At 40.8% G+C, this 20,394-nt stretch overlaps 1 long non-coding RNA gene across 3 annotated transcripts in view; it reads right to left on the bottom strand.

The window, feature by feature from the left end:
- LOC106506610 (uncharacterized) overlaps window positions 1-20,394 on the bottom strand; it is a 421,075-nt gene that overhangs the window by 63,944 nt on the left and 336,737 nt on the right. For all 3 annotated transcript variants that reach the window (XR_014831925.1, XR_014831926.1, XR_014831927.1), the window contains 2 exons: window positions 12,925-13,032; window positions 8,134-8,228 (listed from right to left, as the gene is read on the bottom strand). This is a non-coding gene — a long non-coding RNA (uncharacterized LOC106506610). The remainder of the gene's footprint in view (window positions 1-8,133; window positions 8,229-12,924; window positions 13,033-20,394) is intronic.

The following is a 20,394-nucleotide window of genomic DNA, read 5'->3' as shown; positions in this document are numbered from 1 at the left end:
TGCATCAGTTTCCCTCTTTAATTGGGGGCAGTGATAATATTTACTTCAAAGTCCTATTGGAGGGAACAGAATGCCACTTCATGAGGAACACAGAGTAAACACAGGTAAGATGACAATCATCAGATCAGCATTCAAACCAATACATTAATTCATGGCGGCGACTCCATTTTTACCAACTGTCCTCCAGACTACAGCATATCTGTCTCTGTCTCCATCTCTCTCAGTTGTGGGTTGAAAGATGAAGCCCAGGTTGGCAAGAAAGATCTCCTTTTAGTTTTCTTTAAATGAGCTCCAGAGGGCTTTTTTCCCTGGCCACTATTATTTACTCTGGCACTCCAAGTTTGCAGCAAGAGCTATGAGCAAAAACCTCCAAATCACATGGATATCAATAGAAGAAAAACCTTCCAAGATTCCATATCCTGCCTATGCCTCCCATCCAGAAACATCCACTGACCTCCTTTTAGCACCGACTGATGACAGTGCAAATATTTCAGGCTGCAGTGCTCTGTTCACTGCAGTCTGTCTGAGGTTGTTTTGCCCCTGGACTATTTTCGCTCACATGGTTGCGCTCAGCCGCAGACATTCAGATGGAAACCAGAGAGAGATCCAAATACTTGGGAGGAACCTATAAACAAACGTAGGAAGAAGCATCCAGTCTGACCATGGCGCCCACAAAAGTCTCTGTAGATGGAATATAAGGGGCCGGATTTCCAACACCTACTACTTGAGAACTTGCCTAAGTCTTTCCTAGATACTTTGTTACTTCTCAGGGATGTAAGCATGGAAATTGAGAAAAGCAAGTTGGGGAAAGCTCATTCATTGTGTGTGTGTGTGTGTGTGTGTGTGTGTGTGTGTGTGTGTGTGTGTGTGTGTGTGTTCAAAGATTTCTGTTTGGATTGGCACAGCATTGTAAATTAACTATACTTTTTTTTTTTTTTCTTTTTAGGACCGCACTTGTGACATATGGAAGTTCCCAGTCAGCCTACACCACAGCCATGACAATGCCAGTTCCTAAACTCACTGAGCAAGGCCAGGGATCAAACCTGAATTCTCATGGATACTAATCGGGTTTGTAATGCAGAGCCACAATGGGAACACCCTAGAAAAAAATTTTTTTAAAAGACATCCCTTTGGGAGTCTAGAAGACTGAGGACAGCTGGATGCCTGTCATTTTGTGCTTATATAGAAAATACACATTGGGCCACATTTATTTATTTATTTTTAAATAAAAAAGTCAATCAAACAAAAACAGGTTCCTAGGTATAGAAACTTACAAGAAAACATCAGGCCAAGTTAAGATGGGTTTTAATGAAGAAAAAAATGATTGAAAGATATTCTAAACACTGTACAAATAAATATCTTTTGAGGATCAATAGCTAACCCCAAACCCCCCTTGTAAATATCTAAACACCAGCCCCCACAACAAAATTCTCTGATTCTATGGAATTCAGAAATGTGGCCCTAGACTTAGTACAGGGCCTTCCAAATTTCTATTTTTATCCCACAAACTGTCAGGCTTTTTCCCCCTCTCATCCCCAACCATTCTAATTGGACCATCATTAGCTAGGAAATTGATGCATTTTTTTTTTAATAACAGCATATGGAAGTTCCCAGGCTAGGGGTTGAATCAGAGCTCCAGTGGCTGGCCACAGCCACAGCCACACCAGATGCAAGCTGCATCTGCAACCTACACCGCAGTTTTCAGCAACACTGGGTCCTTAACCCGCTGAGCGAGGCCAGGGATCAAACCTGCATCCTCACAGACACTATGTCAGGTTCTTAACCTGATGAGCCACAATAGGAACTCCTAGATACAAAATACTCTAAAAAGAGGGAACCCAAACTATGAAGCTGCCCTGACAAAATCCTCTACTTGGAGCATTAACTGAACTTATCAGCAGCTTTGTTCACCACAGTTCGGAGTCTTACTCATTAATGTGTTGTCACCTTTGAAGGAATGTCAGCCACAAACCTCCAACATTTGCATGTCGGCAAGAAAGAGAACAGACAGTGTTATCGAGGACTCTACGTTAGAGTCTTTACTTAATGAGCATGTTGGTAGACTGAATCTAAACGCATAAAAACAAAAAGAATCCCACTACCCTCAAAAAAAGCAGTAGGAAAAACTATAAGAAATCCTTGCTTTCATGAATGGTCAAATCTTTAAATATGTCTCTATTACATACCTCTTTTTTTCCTTTCTTTCTTTTTTTTGTTTTTTGTTTTTTGTCCTTTTAGGGCCACACCTGAGGCATATGGAGGTTCCCAGACTAGGGGTCGAATTGGAGCTGTAGCTGCCAGCCTATGCCACAGCTACAGCAACAACAGATCCCAGCCATGTCTTCGACCTACACCACAGCTCACAGCAACAATGGATCCATAACCCACTGAGTGAGGCCAGGGATCAAACCTGCGTCCTCATGGATGCTAGCTGGATTCGTTTCTGCTGCACCACGACGGGAACTCCCTTTCTCTTTTTTAATGGCTGCACTCGTGGGTTATGGAAGTTCCTGGGCCAGGGTTTGGTTCGGAGCCACAGCCACGACCTATGCTGGATCCTTTAACCCATGACACCAGACCAAGGATCAAACCCGAACCTCCACAGCTGTCTGAGCCTCTGCAGTCAGAGTCTTAACCACAGTGGGAACTCCTATTACATACATCTTTTAAGAGTACCTGGAAAATGACATTCAGCCTCCCCAAACAAAACCAGCATATTCAACAGTTTCACCTTTTCGCCTTCCAACAAATTGCTTGTTTTCCCACCTGAACAATAACCTTATTGTTTGCACTGAAGTGCAGTACATGACTAGTCATGTTAGGAAGTCAATGAATTGTTGTGCTGTCAACAAGATGTTTCCCCCCACATACCTATTATATCTAGGAATTCCTTCCAAAGTCAGAAACTGGAGAAAATATCCACTGCTTTTATCTACTTTCATTTCTCTGGGTTCTATGGGCATTAGACTGGGGTTGCTTAGTACTGTGAGCTACTAGGAAGTGGGGGGCAGGTTGTAGTATTTGTACCTGTTATACCCTTGTTGCAGTCTGGTGAGAATTTGGATCTGTGGTACTTTCTGTGCTTTTTTTAAAAAAAATTGAATGATTTTTATTTTTTCCATTATAGTTGGTTTACAGTGTTCTGTTAATTTTCTACTGTACAGGAAAATGACCCAATCATATATATATATATATATATATGTATATATATATATATACACACACACACACACGCACACTTAAATAAAAAATACAAATATATGTACATATCCTTAAATAAAAATATGTATATAAAAACATATATATATATATGTGTGTATGTATATATATACACACACACAACATTCTTTTTATTTAAGCCCAGTTTCCACACAAGTAATTCTTAAGGATTCAGTTTACTTACTAATAAGAAAGGTTAGATAGAGACATGGTAAAGGCTTAGTTCTGGTATGTCACCTAAAACCTTCCTTGCCTCCCCCCACTTCACAGCCTTTGGAAACTCAGGAGCCTACCAGCCATTAAAGGAAATGTGTATATTGGGACCTACAAAACAGGGGCTGCCTCAGTGTCCCATGTCACAAATCTTAACCCAAACTTATGGGAAATGCTTCCCTATCTAGGAAACTCAACATACACCAGCCACAACCCTCCAACTTGGCCTTGGCTGGCTCACCTCACCCTAGAAAACAGGACCTATTATCCTTACAAGGAAACCCCTGCTTCGTAGCCAATCATACCTTGTTTTCAAGTGGTTACTCCCAATGCTGAAGACAACTTGCTCTAGCAGGAGATGCCTTGGGAAGAGCACCCCACTGTTTGTGAAGCACTGTACTCTCCCAATCCATGGATTTTTTCCCCCTTAAGTCAAGGACATCAAACTCATCATGAAACTGTAATATTTTTATCCTTTGATACCACAAAGAGAAGGAGCTATCAGACATCCGGCCATGTCTGATCTGGATGACCTTCCCTTAACTCATTAATAATGAAAAATAAATAAGGGCTTTTCATTGTCAATCTGAAAGAAAGCACAGTTCAATAACACATGGAGATGAGACAGCAATTCAATATTATACCAAGCAGGGCACACACAGAAAAGCGCTCAGATCTTCCTACTCTGCTCAGCAATAGCCATGCAGAACAAGTCAGACAGAAAAACTCCTACTAGCAGCTGGAGGAATCCAGCTCTATCCATTTCCAGCTTTAACTAAAGCTCTGCCCACACTAATGAGCACCCACACTTGACCTTCACATGTTCAGTGTAAGTTGCCCACAAGAGTTACTCCATGGACCAAGCAGCCTTTGATATGCTCCTTTTTTATTTGCTTTTTATACTACAATCCTGCTGTTTTATGCTCTTTAAACTTGGAAAGGGTGATGCAGTGTGAAAGTGAAGCTTGGTCCTTGGTATGCTCAGGCCCAATCAGATATTGCTGGACTCCAATATGCATGTATCAGTATGTGTTCCTGAAACCTTGCCAATATCTACACACAAATGATGAGTCATGATTCTCGAAGAAAAGTGGTATCTTTCCATCTGATTATTTCCTGTACTGGGTGAGCATCAGGTATGCATAGAGGCTACTGCTCTTCTCCACCTCACCCTCCTATCCCATCCCATCCGGCAGGCCAGCTGGGGCACATTCTCACAGTAAAGGCAGATGTGCGCCAGTGGAAACAGAAATATGCATGGCCATTTGTGAGGTGTTTTTTTTTTCTTTTTTTTTCTTTCTTTTCCTTGTTTTTAAAATTTCTTTTATTCTTTAGGGCCACACCTACAATATATGGAGGTTCCCGGGCTAGGGCTCAAATCAGAGCTACAGCTGCTGGCCTTTGCCACAGCCACAGCAACGCAGAATCCAAGTCACAGCTGCAATCTATACCACAGCTCACAGCAATGCCAGATCCTTAACCCATTGAGTGAGGCCAGGGATTGTACCTGCATCCTCATGGATACTAGTTGGATTCTTAACCTGCTGAGCCACAACAGGAACTCCTTGGACAGTTGTTTTTCAAGTCTCTGCATGGGTCCTTCTGCTAACATTTCATTGACCCAGATTAGTCACATGGCCACAGTCAGAATCAAGAGGCACAGAAATAGACCCTGCCACCTTGTATGTCAAAAGCTGTGGTTACAAGGAGGATAAAGGAACTGGGTTATGAATATAGTGAATCTATGACACCCATAGATGTATTCACAGTCACAGATGATAAAATAGAGAACTAGATAACGTGTCAGAGAGGAAATGAGGACCCAGGTCTCTAGACTTAGGGTTTGCTCCTTTTATAATAGCACCCACTGCCTTTAATTTAGTAAAGAGCAATGAAGTAACTCATATTTTCCACAGTCAGTTACAGCACTATCAATTATAACTTGTACTCTTTAATATAGTGCCTAGAAATACTCTATCTATAAAATATGTGTGAACCCAACGTGGAAAATGGTTCCTTATCGGATGTTTTAGCAGTTAAGATTTTATGCCATTAGGGTGTTCCTGTTGTGGCTCAGTGGGTTAATAACCCAACATGGTGTCCATGAGAATGTAGGTTCAATTCCTGACCTTGCTCAGTCAGGCTCCTGGACTTCAGACTATACTACAAAGCAACAGTCATCAAAAACATATGATACTGGCACAAAGACATAAATATAGATCAGTGGAACAGGATAGAAAGCCTAGAATTAAAAGCACACACCTACAGTCAACTAATCTATGAGAATGGAGGTAAGAATATAGTGGAGAAAAGACAGCCTGTTCAATAAGTGGTGCTGGGAAAACTGGACAACCAACCACATGTAAAAGAATGAAATTAGAACACTTCCTAACACCATACACAAAAATAAACTCAAAATGTATTAAATACTTAGATATAAGACAAGATACTATAAAACACTTAGAGGAAAACATAGGCCAAACACTCTCTGACATAAATGACAGCAACATCTTTTCAGACCCACCTCTCAGAGTAATGATGATAAAAACAAAAATAAACACATGGGACTTAATTAAACTTAAACGTTTCTGCACAGCGAAGGAAACCCTAAACAAAACGAAGAGACAACTCATAGAACGGGAGAAAATACTTGCAAATGAGGTGACTGACAAGGGATTAATCTCCAGAATTTATAAACACCTCCTACAACTCAATACCAAAAAAACAAATAACCCCATCAAAAAATGGACAGAAGATCTGAACAGACAGTTCTCCAAAGAAGACATACAGATGGCCAAAAAACACATGAAAAGATGTTCACCATAACTCAGTATTAGAGAAATGCAAATCAAAATCACTATGAGGTAGCACCTTACACTGGCCAGAATGGCCATCATCAAAAAGTCAACAAACAATAAGTGCTAGAGAGGGTGTGGGGAAAAAGGTACCCTGTTACACTGTTGGTGGGAAGGTAAATTGAAACATTATGGAGATTCCTCAGAAAACTAAAAGTAGAACTACCATTTGATCAAGCAGTCCCACTCCTGGGCATCTATCCAGAGAAAACCATGACTCAAAAAGACACATGTACTCCAATGTTCATGGCAGCACTATATGCAATAGCCAAGAGATGGAAACAACCTAAATGTCCATTGACACAAGAGTGGCTAAAGAAGATGTGGTACATATACACAATAAAATATTACTCAGCCATTAAAAGTAAAGAAATAACAGCATTTGCAGAAACATAGATGGACCTGTAAATTATCATGCTAAGAGAAGTCAGTCAGACAATGAAACACCAACATCATATGCTATCACTTACATGTGGAATCTAAAAAAGGACACAATGAACATCTTTGCAGAATAGATACTGACTCACAGACTTTGAAAAACTTATGGTTTCCAAAGGAAATTGAACCTCATAAATGCATAATGAGTTCATTAAGGTTCTAGGGCCTTTAATGTACTTATGATGGGTTAGAAGAGTGGAAACAAAGAGTATAAGCTCTCTGGAGTCCACAAACCTTTGTGGAAAAGTCCGCCCTGCACAGTGGATATGATAAGAGGATTCGGATTTGGTGGCCTCCATAATTTCTCAGTGCTCCACTAGCAGGGGAACAGCCCCCAGTGGACTCTATCCTTGCTACCATCTCTCTAGAAACTCCAGCCTCAATGTCTGTGGTGTTGTTATGAGCCCATATCAAAGCCCAGTGTTTGAAGGGGAGAAGTAACTGAATAGCTGGAAGAGTCCACAATTGCTTTTTTTAAAAAGTAAAAGTTTAAAATCAAAACATAAAACAAATGTAAAAAAACCGTGTCCATATAAGTCAGTGGACAAGATGAAGGGTTAGTAATTGCCTGGTTCTATCAACAGCTGTCAGTGGGGAAGGAATTAAAACAACAACAAACAAAACTTTCTCCTAAATCTGGCCAAGCTATCTGTTAAAGCTGGTTTCCATTAAATGTTTGTTAATTTAATTTATAAAAGCCAACCCCGATGGTGGCTGTCTGCTGCACACAATAGGGGCTGTATGTGTACAGGCTGGCTCTCTGCCAGTATATAGTGTCATACAGACTGGTATCTTGTATGTAAACATTGTTTGAATCTCTAATAATCAAAATTCAAAAAACTCCCTCCATGGCTCCAATATCTTTATAATGCAAAACAAATACTGAAATTCCTGTGTCCAGTTCCTGTATTTAGACTGTGGGCCTTCTGGTTGGCAAATCAATGTGAACAGGGTTTGTTTCACCACTTTCATTAGGTCAAAGTTTTCACTTCCGTTAGGGAGAGAGAGAGGAAGTTGGCACTGAAGGAGAATCAAATCTGTGTTATATGCTTTACTGTCATTTGGACTGAATGTTGCATTTGATAAAATCTTCTTACATGACAGAAGTCCTGTTTGATGTTAAATATTGAGTATGTATAGCTTATGGGCACATAGTGACTTATGGATATGCTGGGTATTTCTTAGCTGCTATAATTATATACAAAACAAATACAAAAATAGTGGTAAATAAACATATTATAATAGGTCACATAATATTCTAATACAAATATTGATTGTCATAATTAATAATATAAGTTAAATTTAAAAACTGAAGGTAAAGGTAAGAGAGGATATTCATTCTCTTTTCCTGGCCTCTATTCAGTCCACAAATATCTCCCACACAACTTTTTTCCCTTTCCCAACTCACCAGCGGTCAAGCAATGAGAGGTGAAGGCTGTGTTTTTTTTCACTCCACCAAGCAGGAAATCTTTACTGGGTATCTTCTATATGCTCTGCACTGGGCTAGATAGAGTGAAAGATAAAGAGCACATGTAAGGAATGTCTCTTGTCTCCAGCAACTTATGGTCCATTTACACATCCCCCCCAATGGCTTTTCCTTGGAATTGTGTCATTTGTATAAAAATCTTGTTCTACTGGCCACCCAGGGAACAACAGTCAGTGTGGAGCCCATTGTGTGGCTATAGTGAAAACCACTGAGATACAGGTCAAGCTCATCGATCTTTTTTCAGGAACTATCAAGTACTCACCTTGTCCCATGGTAAACACTGGTGTGTTTGAGCTTGAGTGTGTTTGTGTAAGAAAGGATGATGGAGAAATTTAACTTAAATCACTTCGACATGAACCTTCCTATTTAATAGTAACCCGAAAGAGTCAGTTGAGCACCCATATGATCCAATATTGGACGTCTACAAAAGGAAGGGGTTAACTCAGGGACTAAAAATCAGAGTGGATGTTTGATATAATATGGAAAAATCAACAAGTTAATTGACTTTGTTGTTGTTGTTTGTTTTTCTCAGTTTTGTTTTCCAGTGGTAACTAGTTGCCATGATATTCTGTGGATGTCATTTAATTCTCAGTCCAGGATGTCATTTAGGCATGGGGAGAATGTGGTTTGTTGATGAAAAACTTATCTGTGGGCAATAATAATGTGGACCTCATTTCTATTAAAATAATATGCTTTATTTAGCCAATGAGTTGGAATTTTTAAAAAATTCCTTTTTGCTAAAGTCATCTCTGTGTCTCATTTTAAAACCAACCCAGATATCTTAGATCCAAAGAGAAACAGTCAGTCAACACTTTGTCAAACTGTAGAATGTTGATTTGCTAAAACTAACATGGTTTTCCTTTGTTTTCTTACACATACCTTTTACTTAGTTATTATCCAGCCCAGTACTTTTCCATTTGGACAGATATCAAAGCCAAGAGGCTATGACAAATGAGACTATTCACACCTACTATATGGCATCAAGTGAACAAAAGTTAGCAGCTGAGGTCTGAGGAACGATTGTGTGTTTAGTATCTGAAAACCAAGTTCCAATGTCACCTTGATGGACTAACACTGGGCACTGTCCTTCAATAGCCTCCGGGTCTCATTTTCAGTCTTTAAGATAAAGATGATGCTGGAGTTCCTGCTTTGGTAGGGTAGAAACGAATGTGACTACCATCCATGAGGATGAGGGTTTGATCCTTGGCCTTGCTCAGTGGATCAGGAATCCAGCATTGCTGTGAGCTGCGGTGTAATGCCTTAGATTTAAAAATCACTTCAAGGAGTTCCTGTCGTGGCTTGGTGGTTAAGGAATCTGCCTAGGAACCATGAGGTTGCAGGTTCGATCCCTGGCCTTCCTTGCTCAGTGGGTTAAGGATCTGGCGTTGCCGTGAGCTGTGGTGTAGGTTGCAGACACGGCTCAGATCCTGCATTGCTGTGGCTCTGGCATAGGCCGGTGGCTACAGCTCTGATTCGACCCCTAGCCTGGGAATCTCCATATGCCGTGGGAGCGGCTGAAGAAATGGCAAAAAGACAAAAAAAAATTAATTAAATAAATAAAATAAAATCACTTCAAAATAAAGAGAAGGAACATTGAAAAGTTGAAATTCAATGTATTTAGAAAAGTTGGAAATTTTTAACAAGTACACTAAACAACTAGACTAATAAAAATCACTGTAATTAAGTAATTCTACTCTGAATATCCTACCTACCAAGTTGAAATTTTGAAAGAAAATAATTTAACTCTCATCATAAAATATTAATGTAAGCCAACCTTTATTTCTGGGGACAAATTATAAAGGAGTTTTATCTATCCCTTTTTAATTGAAATATAGTTGACATATAACACTTATTTGTCATACAACATCATGATTTATGTATATAAGAGAGTTGCCACAATCAGTGTAGTTATCTGTTCATATGCAAAGCTACAAATTTTTTTCTCCTGATGAGACATTTCAGATCCACTCTCTTAGCAACTCTCAAATATACAGCACAGGAGTTTCCATTGTGGTGCAACAGAAACGAATCTGACTAGCATCCGTGAGGATGCAGGTTCGACCCCTGCCCTCCCTCAGTGGTGTGGGGATCTGGCATTGCCGTGAGCTGTGGTGTAGGTGGCAGTTGTGGCTTGGATCCCACGTTGCTGTGGCTGTGGTATAGGCCGGCATCTGTAACTCCGATTTGACCCCTAGCTTGGGAACTTCCATACGCCACAAATGCAGCCCTAAAAAGCAAAAATAAATAAATAAATAAAAAAGAGAGAGAAAGAAAAGAAAGAAAAAAGAGATACAGTACAGCATTGTTAACTCTGGTCAACAAGCAGTATAGTACATTCCCAGGACTGATTAATTTCATAACTGGAAATTGCACCTTTTGAAAAACTTCATCCAGATATTTATTTATTCTTTTACTTCTCTGTGTTTTTTTTTTTTTGTTTGTTTGTTTTGTTTTGTTTTTTTGTCTTTTTAGGGCCTCACCACAACATATGGAAGTTCCTAGGCTAGGGGTTGAATCTGAGCTATAGCTGCCAGCCTACACCACAGCCACAGCAATGGGGGATCTGAGCTGTGCCTCTGCAACTTACACCACAGCTCACAGCAACACCAGATCCTTAACCCCCTGGCGAGGCCAGGGATTGAACCCAAGTCCTCATGGATACTAGTCAGGTTTGTTACCACTGAGCCATGATGGGAACTCCTATTTATTCTTTACTTCTGGGATCCTAATCAAGATATAATGCTATAGTTCTCAAGCTGTGGACTAAATATCCCAGGAGTATGGTGATAGCCCAAGGGCAAACGTAAAGGCACAGATGACTTAGAGTACCAACTTAACAGTTAGGGGTAAAATTCACATTTACCCATTTATATAAAGGGTAAATACATGTCAAGAATTAGGAGCAAGATTTTCAGTTACTTTCATAACAAATCATATCTGGAAAGCTTCAGTTCTGGTGAGCTTACACTCCAAATTGCATAAGCAAGGTTGTACTTCTCTGACAGTTCATTCTTTTTGCAGAATGTTTTTTTTTTCTTTCTTTTTAGGGCCACACCTGTGGCGCATAGAAGTTTCCAGGCTAGAGGTTGAATTGGAGCTGCAGCTGAGGCCTATGCCACAGCCATGGCAACACCAGATAAGAGCCACATCTACAACCTATGGCAACTCGAGTTCCTTAACCTACTGAGCCAGGCCAGGGATCAAATCTGAATACTCACAAAGACAGTGTCAGGTACTTAACCTGCTGAGCCACAACAGGAACTCCTGCACAATTTTCTGATGTTCCAACATAATGGCAATACCTTCAGTAACAGTTTTAAAGAAAATGCCAACATTTTCCCCTACAATTATAGATATCCTCCACAGAAATCCAGGGAAGAACATTAAAACATGACTCACAAATGTGCATGTTCAGAAAGCCAGCACAAAAAAGCTTGTTTTGGGCCAGGTTGCTTGTGTTAAAGAAACAGAACTTAAACTGGTTTTCAGGGTACCTGCATCAGAAATCTCTGGAAATGCTTATTGAAATGAAGATCTTTAGAATATACCTATATCCAAAGGATACTCATTTCTGGAGCAAAGGTTCAGGAATCTTCCTGGAAACATATTTGTAGGATTGATCCATAGACACAGGGAAGTTTGCAATTTCTGATGGCTGAAGGAATTTAAATTCCCCTGTCTAGCTTTCCTGTATAGCACTTTTCTCAATTGGTCTTTTTTTTTTTTCCCCTTTTGAGGGCTTTAGGGCCACACCCATGGCATGTGGAAGTTCCCAGGCTAGGGGTTGAATCAGAGCTGTAGCTCCTGGTCTACACCACAGCCACAGCAATACAGAATCCAAGACCCACTGAGCGAGGCCAGCAATCCAACCTGAATCCTTGTGGATACTAGTTGGGTTCATTACCACTGAGCCACAAAGGGAACTCCCTCACTTGGGCTTTTGACAAGAACATGGTGGCAGCTGAGTCCCTAACAATTTTTAGAGTTGAATGAAGGATGTACCATTCACTCTGAATACCAAAACTCTAGGTGGAAAGTTTACTGTTTTATTAGGGCTATCGAGAGCCTAACTTACAGCCTTGCTCCTTTGGAGAATCAGTGGAGAACTCACCTGAGAAGGGTGACCATAGCTACTAAAAAGAATGTCTAACATATTCTGAATCCACCATCAATTTGTTTAGTGACTGAACAAATGTCTGAATGGAGACCACACATCAGACCATTCTTTCTCTTCACAAAAATCAAGTTCCCTAGGTTGTTAAGAAACAGCATGCCAAAATATGGTTCTATGGTCTACTAGTTTTGTATCAGACCTCTTTAGAACTGCTCCTCTTAGAGTATTTATTAGTTTGCAGAGTTTGGAAGAGGAAGGTGAAAAGATAAGTTATTTTTTTCTTGAACTTGTTTGACACAAGAATCTTTGTGTTGGACAGCAATTTACAGGCATCTTTCTGCTGCTCAGAGAAAGATTCAGAAATCACATTGATCTGAAACAGCATCATCTGGGAGCTTGTCAGAGATCCACAGTCTCAAGCCTCCACCCCAGAACCACTGAGACAGAGTCTGAAGTTTTAAAGTCTCCAGGAGATTTGTACACATGTCAAGTCTAAGAAGCAAAGCGGTAGAACACATTTTGAGAACCAGGGCCAAGGACGATGACAGAAATGGTTTTAACCTGGGAAACTTCAATAATCAATCTTAGAGTTCATTCACCTTGGATCCTGAAAGACTTCGGTGTTTCTTCCAAGGAACATCTGCTCTGGCAAGGGGATTTTTCACTGGGAAAATTACATCTGAAGGCTGTCGGTAAAGCAATTCTTTCTGCAATTGAGAAAAGTACAGGGCTGTGCTGTGGTTCATAATATTTTTTTGACCCAGGGACAGTTTTGCTGTGCACTAAAGCTGCCCTGTGGAGCTAGAGATGAGAAAAGAATCAGAACCTTGCCTGCCATTTGAATCTGCTCCCTTGCAGAGAAATAGCCCATTTTCTAGCTGCAGCTGAGAACATATCATCCTGTTTTAGCTGACAAGTCATCAGAACTTTTCCGAATGATTATTCCCAAGCCACTCTGAATCCCAAGCCTAGATTCTGAATCAGGTGCGTGTGAAATACAAACTGGGTTGAGTTGGGAAGGAAAAGATGAAGCTCGAGCCTTAACAAGCAAAATGTACATGTTAATAAAAGCCATGCACGGCCTCAAGTCCATGTAAGGTATGGCTCAACCAGCTAGAGCAAGGTTCCCATCGGAATCTTCCCAGCGTACAGCCATGACTCATGGCCAGAGCCATCTTGTCCCTGCAAGAAAAGCATAAATCATCATCCATTCTTAAAAATGATGCCAAAAGTGCATTTTATTCAAATGCATTCCTTAAAATAATTGCTGAGAAAATAATACAAGAGTATTCAACTGACAACTGAGTCTTTAGTGCTCACATCTGGAAGGAAAAATGTGTCATGGGTGGTTACAGTGGATTCTAGAGATGCTGGGAATTCCTAAACACAAAAAAAGTCCCCGAACATCAGAGCTGCCTTTTTTCTTTGGAAGAGGAAACTTCTGTGCTTTGGTCACACCTACAAAGAGATCTCCTAATTGTTATGATGCAAACTTCATCATGTTTTTCTTTCCTTTTGTTTTCTTTTCTTCTTTCATATTTTTAACCAGTGGCATGAGGGGAAAAAAAAGTATTTGTCATAGATTCCTTCTATGACAAATCCTTCTCTTTCCTCTCTCTCTCTCTCTCGCCTATATCCTTTCCACTAATGTTCAGACAGGCTCAGGATTCTTTTGCAATTGTAATAAAGCATCTGTTTCTCCTCCTGCTACCTTCTCTTAAGCCAGTCTCCTTAAGTTTCTTTTCCAACTCCATCCCCTCACCCTCTATGTGGTCTAGGTACCCCAGAAACCACCTCTGAGATGGCAACACAAGGATGTGATCCTAAAAACAGCAGTAGAAGAGCAGAATATACCAGGAGAGAGCAGGAAGCAGATACTATCAAACCAGTTACGATGGTGGGCCACTAGTGCTCAGGGCCCTGATGAGCCCTGAGAGACAGTGGAGAATGTTCTTTAGAGTTATTGTAACTGAAAGGCAAGGGCCTGGGATAGAGAGTTTTCAAATCCCTGTTTGTCATGTTTGAGGGCTATTTCTGGGGACACTGACTTTGTCATTTTGGCTTTTCCTGTGCTTAGGCTAAGGTACTCTGCAGGCCAAATACATATGTATATTCATACATACATAATACACACATGCATATATACACATACACACACATATATATATATATATACACACACATACATACACAATACATGCATGCCTATATACATACATCCCTCCCTCAAGCAAAGCAGCCTTTGGAATATAGAAGTGACTGCTCTAGGAATATTGGTAAGATACCCACAACATCTGTTCCACCCTCTGTTCATTGCTCCGCTCAAGCCCTGCAGGAGCTCTTGCTAAGCACCATGTGATTTAGATGCTTAGGCTTTTTCCAGAAATTGCACTGCTTGGTTTATGGGTCCGTTGTTTAAGGGCTCGAAGCCACTGCTTCCTACTCAAAGCCCCCACAGCATCACATCTTTCTGGATGTTCTTCTTTCTCTCTTGCCACTCTTATCATTCTTGCAGACTCTTCCTCAATTTAAACTGGAAATGTCAGGTTGCTCAAGTGTGCTAAGACCTTTCTTCTTCTCCTCCTACCTATGCTTGCTGGGTGAGCACATCTGCCCCTATGGTTCAGTTACCATCTATAACACCTACAAATCTGACACACATTTCTGTGTCTGGTGGTTCAGACCCCTGACCAATGAAGCTGATGACCTGTACAACATCAGACATTCCACACTTGTTGCACATGCAATGATTAGGCACAATATTCATCTTCTGTCTCGTTTCCAAGAGAAGACAAAAGAATGGCCCTCATCTAATAGTTCCTCTCTCAGTGAATAATATCACCTTCCGCTCAGGTGGGCAAACTGGAAAATAAGCAGCCATGACACATGCCTCTTGCCTCCTCTGAACTCTGGACCTCAATCCACTGGATGCCATCAATAGGTTATTTCTTAACTTGATCCACCCCAGTCCCTTTCTTCATTATCCTTACCTCTTACCGTAGTCTACCACACAGCCTCCCTGGATCTATTAACACTGCAGTCTGAGGGAGAATTAGTATTACAGCTCTGACGGTGTGACAGCCCTTGGGAGCTGATCCTTCTCTTCTCTGCTTCCCCTGTCCCACCCAGCACTAGTCTCTACCTAGGCCTTTCTGTTCCACCTATGCTTTTACCTTTGTTTGATTCCAGGAACTGTCTGTCTGGCCTCGGGATTTTTATAACTGCTATTGCCTAAACCTTGAAGCCATTTCTCCCAGCATCTCTTTCCATTAACTAACATCTACAGATCCTTCAAATATGAGTTAAGCCACAACTACCTCAAAGAAGCCTTTCCTGCTTTTCCTGATTCCTCTAAGAAAAGGAATGGTTCCCCTAGTATTCCATTCTTTAGGACATTCCACTGAATCTCTTAACTCGTTACAACAGTAATTAATTCTTTGTGTAATTAGTTGTCTGTCTCAGTGTAAACTCCTTAAGGACACGTAGTGGGCCAGTTTAATTCACAGCCAAATATCCAGCACCTTGAACAATGCTAATCACTCAATATATTTTTACTAAGCCTGTTGACAATTCAAAAAAGTTAAGTCTGCTTAGCTTGAGGTACATTTGCTCTTTGGTTTTATATGCTACTCATCTGCTTCCATGTATAGGATGTTGAACATCATCCTAAAATAATGGAAGTGTATATGTACTAGTTTGCCAGGGCTGCTGTAACAAAACACAAACTGGATGGCTTAAACAACAGAAATTCATTGTCTTATGAGGACTAACAGTCTGAAATCAAGGTATCAGCAAGGCCAGTTCCTTTTTAGGGTCATAAGGGAAGGGCCTGTTCTAGGCCTCTCTCCTTGGCTTACAGATGGCTATCTTTGTGTTCACATGGTGTTCTTACTACACATACTCTGTCTGTCTAGCTAGCTAGCTACCCAGCTAGCCAGCTTGCTAGCCAACTAAACTATATGTACAAGTTTCCCATTTTTATAAATACCATCATACTGGATTAGGATCCACCCTCATGACTTCATCTTAGCCAGTTACATCTGCAGTGATTGTATGTCCAAACAAGATTACATTTCCAGGTACCGAGAGTTAGGACGCTAACACACGAATCTGAGGGGGAAGCATACAGTTCAACCCATGACAATATCTAAGGGTTTTAAGTAAGGGAGGTAAGTGACTATACTGACACTGCTGATAGATCATGAAGGCTGTAAGGTGAAGGAAAATTGGAGGGGGCGGAACTGAGGCTAGGGGCCTAGTATAATGCTTGGAGCAATGCCTGCGAGTGTAATTCCTCTATTAGCATTGCCCACAATCAAAGCGCTGCCCCACTGAGTGTTAATAGCACCAACTTCATTACATTAGGGTCAGTTTTCTTAATCTTAAGCCAATCCATAAAATTGGCTATATTTTAGCATCACATAGTTTATAGTGCTGGAGGAAAAAAAACAAAACTATATTGGCTTGTGACCTGACTTCAGAACTTATACTTTCCCTCAATATCTCAGCCTAACACTTAAAAAAGAAAAAAAAAGTTCAGTTTTTTAAGGAAAAATAAGCCAGTGAGGTGGCTAGTGACTTAATTTTGTTTATGTGAATATATTTGTGCCAAAGAAGAATTGTGTAAGCATTATTCAAATATTTCTGTTTCCATTGATATGGAGGCATCGTCTGGGACTATCCAATAAGAAAGTGGATCTTAGATCTTTATAAAGATAAGAAGTATGAACCTGAGTGGAAGCCAAGGATTCATCACACTTAAAACACCTTCTTCCCTAACTCAGTCCCATGCCAATCCACTCTTTTTTCTTTCCTTTCAATTATGTAGCCTAGTCTCCACCCATAAGGAACTCTGGGTCTTGTCCCAAGAGGAGAGTTGTCCAACTTATTTTTCCCTTCCAGTCCTTGGCAAGTCTGTTGGGTGACCCACTCGGACACCTCAGAGGGTGGTTCCTCCCACCCCCTCAAGCCACAGCAACAACGCCTTAGTCATTTCATACCCTTGGCTCTTGGCTCTGTCATCATTTTAAGTCTGTGAAGACTACTTTGTCATTAACTCATTTCACTTATGTAAGGAGAATAAGCCAGAGGAGTGCCTCTGATTGTTCACAACCCACCCCCCCAAAAAAAATTATAGTGTTGCTATTGCCCAATGTCCAGAAGACAAAGAAGACAGAAGACAATGGCCATTTTGCCATGATAGAATTCTGAATAACAGGACAATGTAATCTGTTTATTCTGTGAATTGTACCCTGCAGCAAGCCACATTAGGCCATTTTTTTGGACAACATTTTAATAAGAAGGCAAAGAAAAATGGATTATTTTATATAGGAAGGAGGCACATCTGAAATTTTTGGGATAATATACCTAGGCTAATATTAGATGTTAACCATAGAATCAATTTAATTTTCTATAAGGTTAATCTCTTATATCTCCTTTGAGAGATACAGATTATAAAATATGAAGAATAAACAATATGTGATATTTTTATATATAAGAAGCCTAAATTTTATTTTATTATTAATAGAAGTTGATGGGAAGAGTGATAAATAGACAAGCTATACTGTAGGTACCCATTTTGTTAAGAGGAAAATAAATACAATCTTATAAATTCCATTAGAAATAGAAAAAGATTGATTCACCATTTTGAGGAACAGAAGAAACTATGGAGTTCCCATTGTGGCTCAGTGGGTTTAAGAGCCAGACATAGCATCCATGAGGATGCAAGTTCGATCCCTGGCCTTGTTCAGTTGCAGATGTGGCTCAGATCTAGTGTTGCCATGGCTGTGGTGTAGGCCTGCAGCCACAGCTCTGATTTTTTTCCCCTAGCCTGGGAACTTCCATATGATACAGGTGTGGCCATAAAAAAGAAAAAAAAAAAAAAGAAGAAGGAAAAAGCATTTCATGACAAAGAGAATGAGGGTGCCAACATAAGAGCTTCTAAAATTTTAATGTGCTTTCAGTTAAAGAAAACTTGGATTTTTATGTGAGCAGAAGTAACATATAGACAGAAACGTTGTCAAGATAACCCAAGGCAAGAGTGCTGATGAGAAGAATTAACTCATGAGTCTGCAAAGACCAATGGAGCTGGATGAAATAGCCATGGGTAGAGCTTTAATTAAGGCTTTTGTAATTGTTATTGTAATTGTTCTTCTGCTTCTCCTTTTACACATGGATGTAGCCAAAGCTTACAAGCTCAGAACTAAACCCGAAGATTGTCTCCTGTGAGTCCTCACCCTGCTCATGTATGATCAGTGGCAGTGGGATGGTTGAAAACATCTGCTAAGTGTCCCCAAAAGTTTTAGCTGAAATAGTTAAATCATAAACTTCTCTGTCAACCCCTTGTCTCGATAAACTAAAATGGATTTAATTCTCATTAGTTATTCTTCTATCATAGCTAATGGCTCACAATGGCCCCATTTTCCAGGGATTTTCCTTGGCAAAATGGTGGTCATTTTCCCAGGAGATCCATCCCACTCCCATTGCAGGGCAGCCCACTGCCAATGACTGGACGGCGTGAAGGATGTGAAAGGCCAGCCAGTCACCTCAAGGGAGGGAAAGATGCACGGGGTCATGCCTGCTCCAGAGCCTCTATTGGATCAGGGCAAAGCCAGAGCCCAGCAGGGGCCATATTCTGTCATGGCTCCTTCCCCAACCTCTTCTTCCTTCACTCACCTCCTCCTGAGAGCTCAACTCCCATAAATCACATGCAACCAAATCTCTTTCTGAGGCTCTGCTTCTAAAGAAGAGGACCTAAGTCAGGCCATAGTTCTAAATCAATTACAGGTAACTTGTTTTCACTTATTTATTTCATTGACTCCTCAGGACTACCCTATTTGGGAAGCCCTATGACTTTTTAGCCATGCCTGTGCTATCTGGACATTCCCAGGCCAGGGACTGAACCCATGCCAGAGTAGTGACCCAAGCCTCAGCAGTGACACCAGATCCTTAACCCACTGAGCCACCTGAGAGCTCAGGGAAGTCCTATAATCAAGAAGACCAGAAACCAGGGCTGAGCCAAGGTTTTTCTCTTGTTCCTAAACATACTCTATATTTCTTATGCCAAACTGCTGCCTTAGACATCGGTGGTAACAACTTAAGGACAGATAACCAATAATATGAATAAAGCAGCTACAGAGGTCAGAATTTGAATGAATGTGTTGTCATCTCCACATTAACACTTGCAACAGCCAGATGCTGCCCAGTGTTTCCTTGACATAAAGTGGTATTTTTCCATTAGGAAAAGAGGAGATGAAGAAGGGAGAAAGAAAAGAAAGGGAAAGGAATGAAAGAAGGAAGGAAAACAAAAGAGGAAGAGAGGATAGAAGAGAGGGAGGAAGAGAAGGAAGGAGGGAAAGACAGGCAGACAGACACAAGCACAGGAAGAAGAGGCTACAGCAGATACTGGTTTTAATGGGCTTTTAGCCTCTTAGGTGATCCCTGGGCTCACTTCTTGGCTGGAAGGCACCACAAGTCATTTCTCCTCTCTAATTCTTTGTGTTGTGGGACAGTTGGAAATGCTTTCATCATGGGCTGAGCCTCAGTGCAGAGCTTGGCTGGGAATCACTATTCTGCTAAGAACTGTGAGGAGTTTCCAGGGAGGGCTTGTAAACTAGTTATCTCTGCTGATGACCACATCTGTGTGGATACCTGTGGTACAGAAACACACCATGTAATAAAGAGGATTTGTGTTCTGGGAATTTCTGCCGCGTGGGCTTGCCTTTCCCACTACATTTAAGATGCCCTTTTCCTATGAAAAAAAGAATCAGAATGTGGAGTGATAGCCACCCATAGGGTGAGAAAGAGGCTTTTCTGATTTTCATTTTGTGTCCAAGAAAGGCCAAGTATCATAGGAGTCATTTAGAAAGTTCTTAAGACTTCTAGAAAAAGCCCACTCTGAAGGCATGGAGGATGCAGAATGCCTCCTATGTGTCAGACTCAGCAACAGCCCTGAATATTTTATGTCACCTCAGGGGAATCTTACAACAGCCGCTGAAACTGGCACCCTGGTCCCCATTTCCCAGAGGAGAAAATGGAGAGTGAAAAGGTTAAAGCCATCTGTCCAAATC

The sequence above is a fragment of the Sus scrofa genome, chromosome 17 (genome assembly GCF_054392235.1).
Source record: "Sus scrofa isolate SSC_HxYL_T2T_F1_AM1 chromosome 17, Sscrofa_HxYL_maternal_Yorkshire_Landrace_v2.0, whole genome shotgun sequence".
Taxonomy (NCBI): domain Eukaryota; kingdom Metazoa; phylum Chordata; class Mammalia; order Artiodactyla; family Suidae; genus Sus; species Sus scrofa.
Note: the sequence above shows the minus strand (reverse complement) of the source record. Positions and strands in the feature narration are given on the sequence as shown.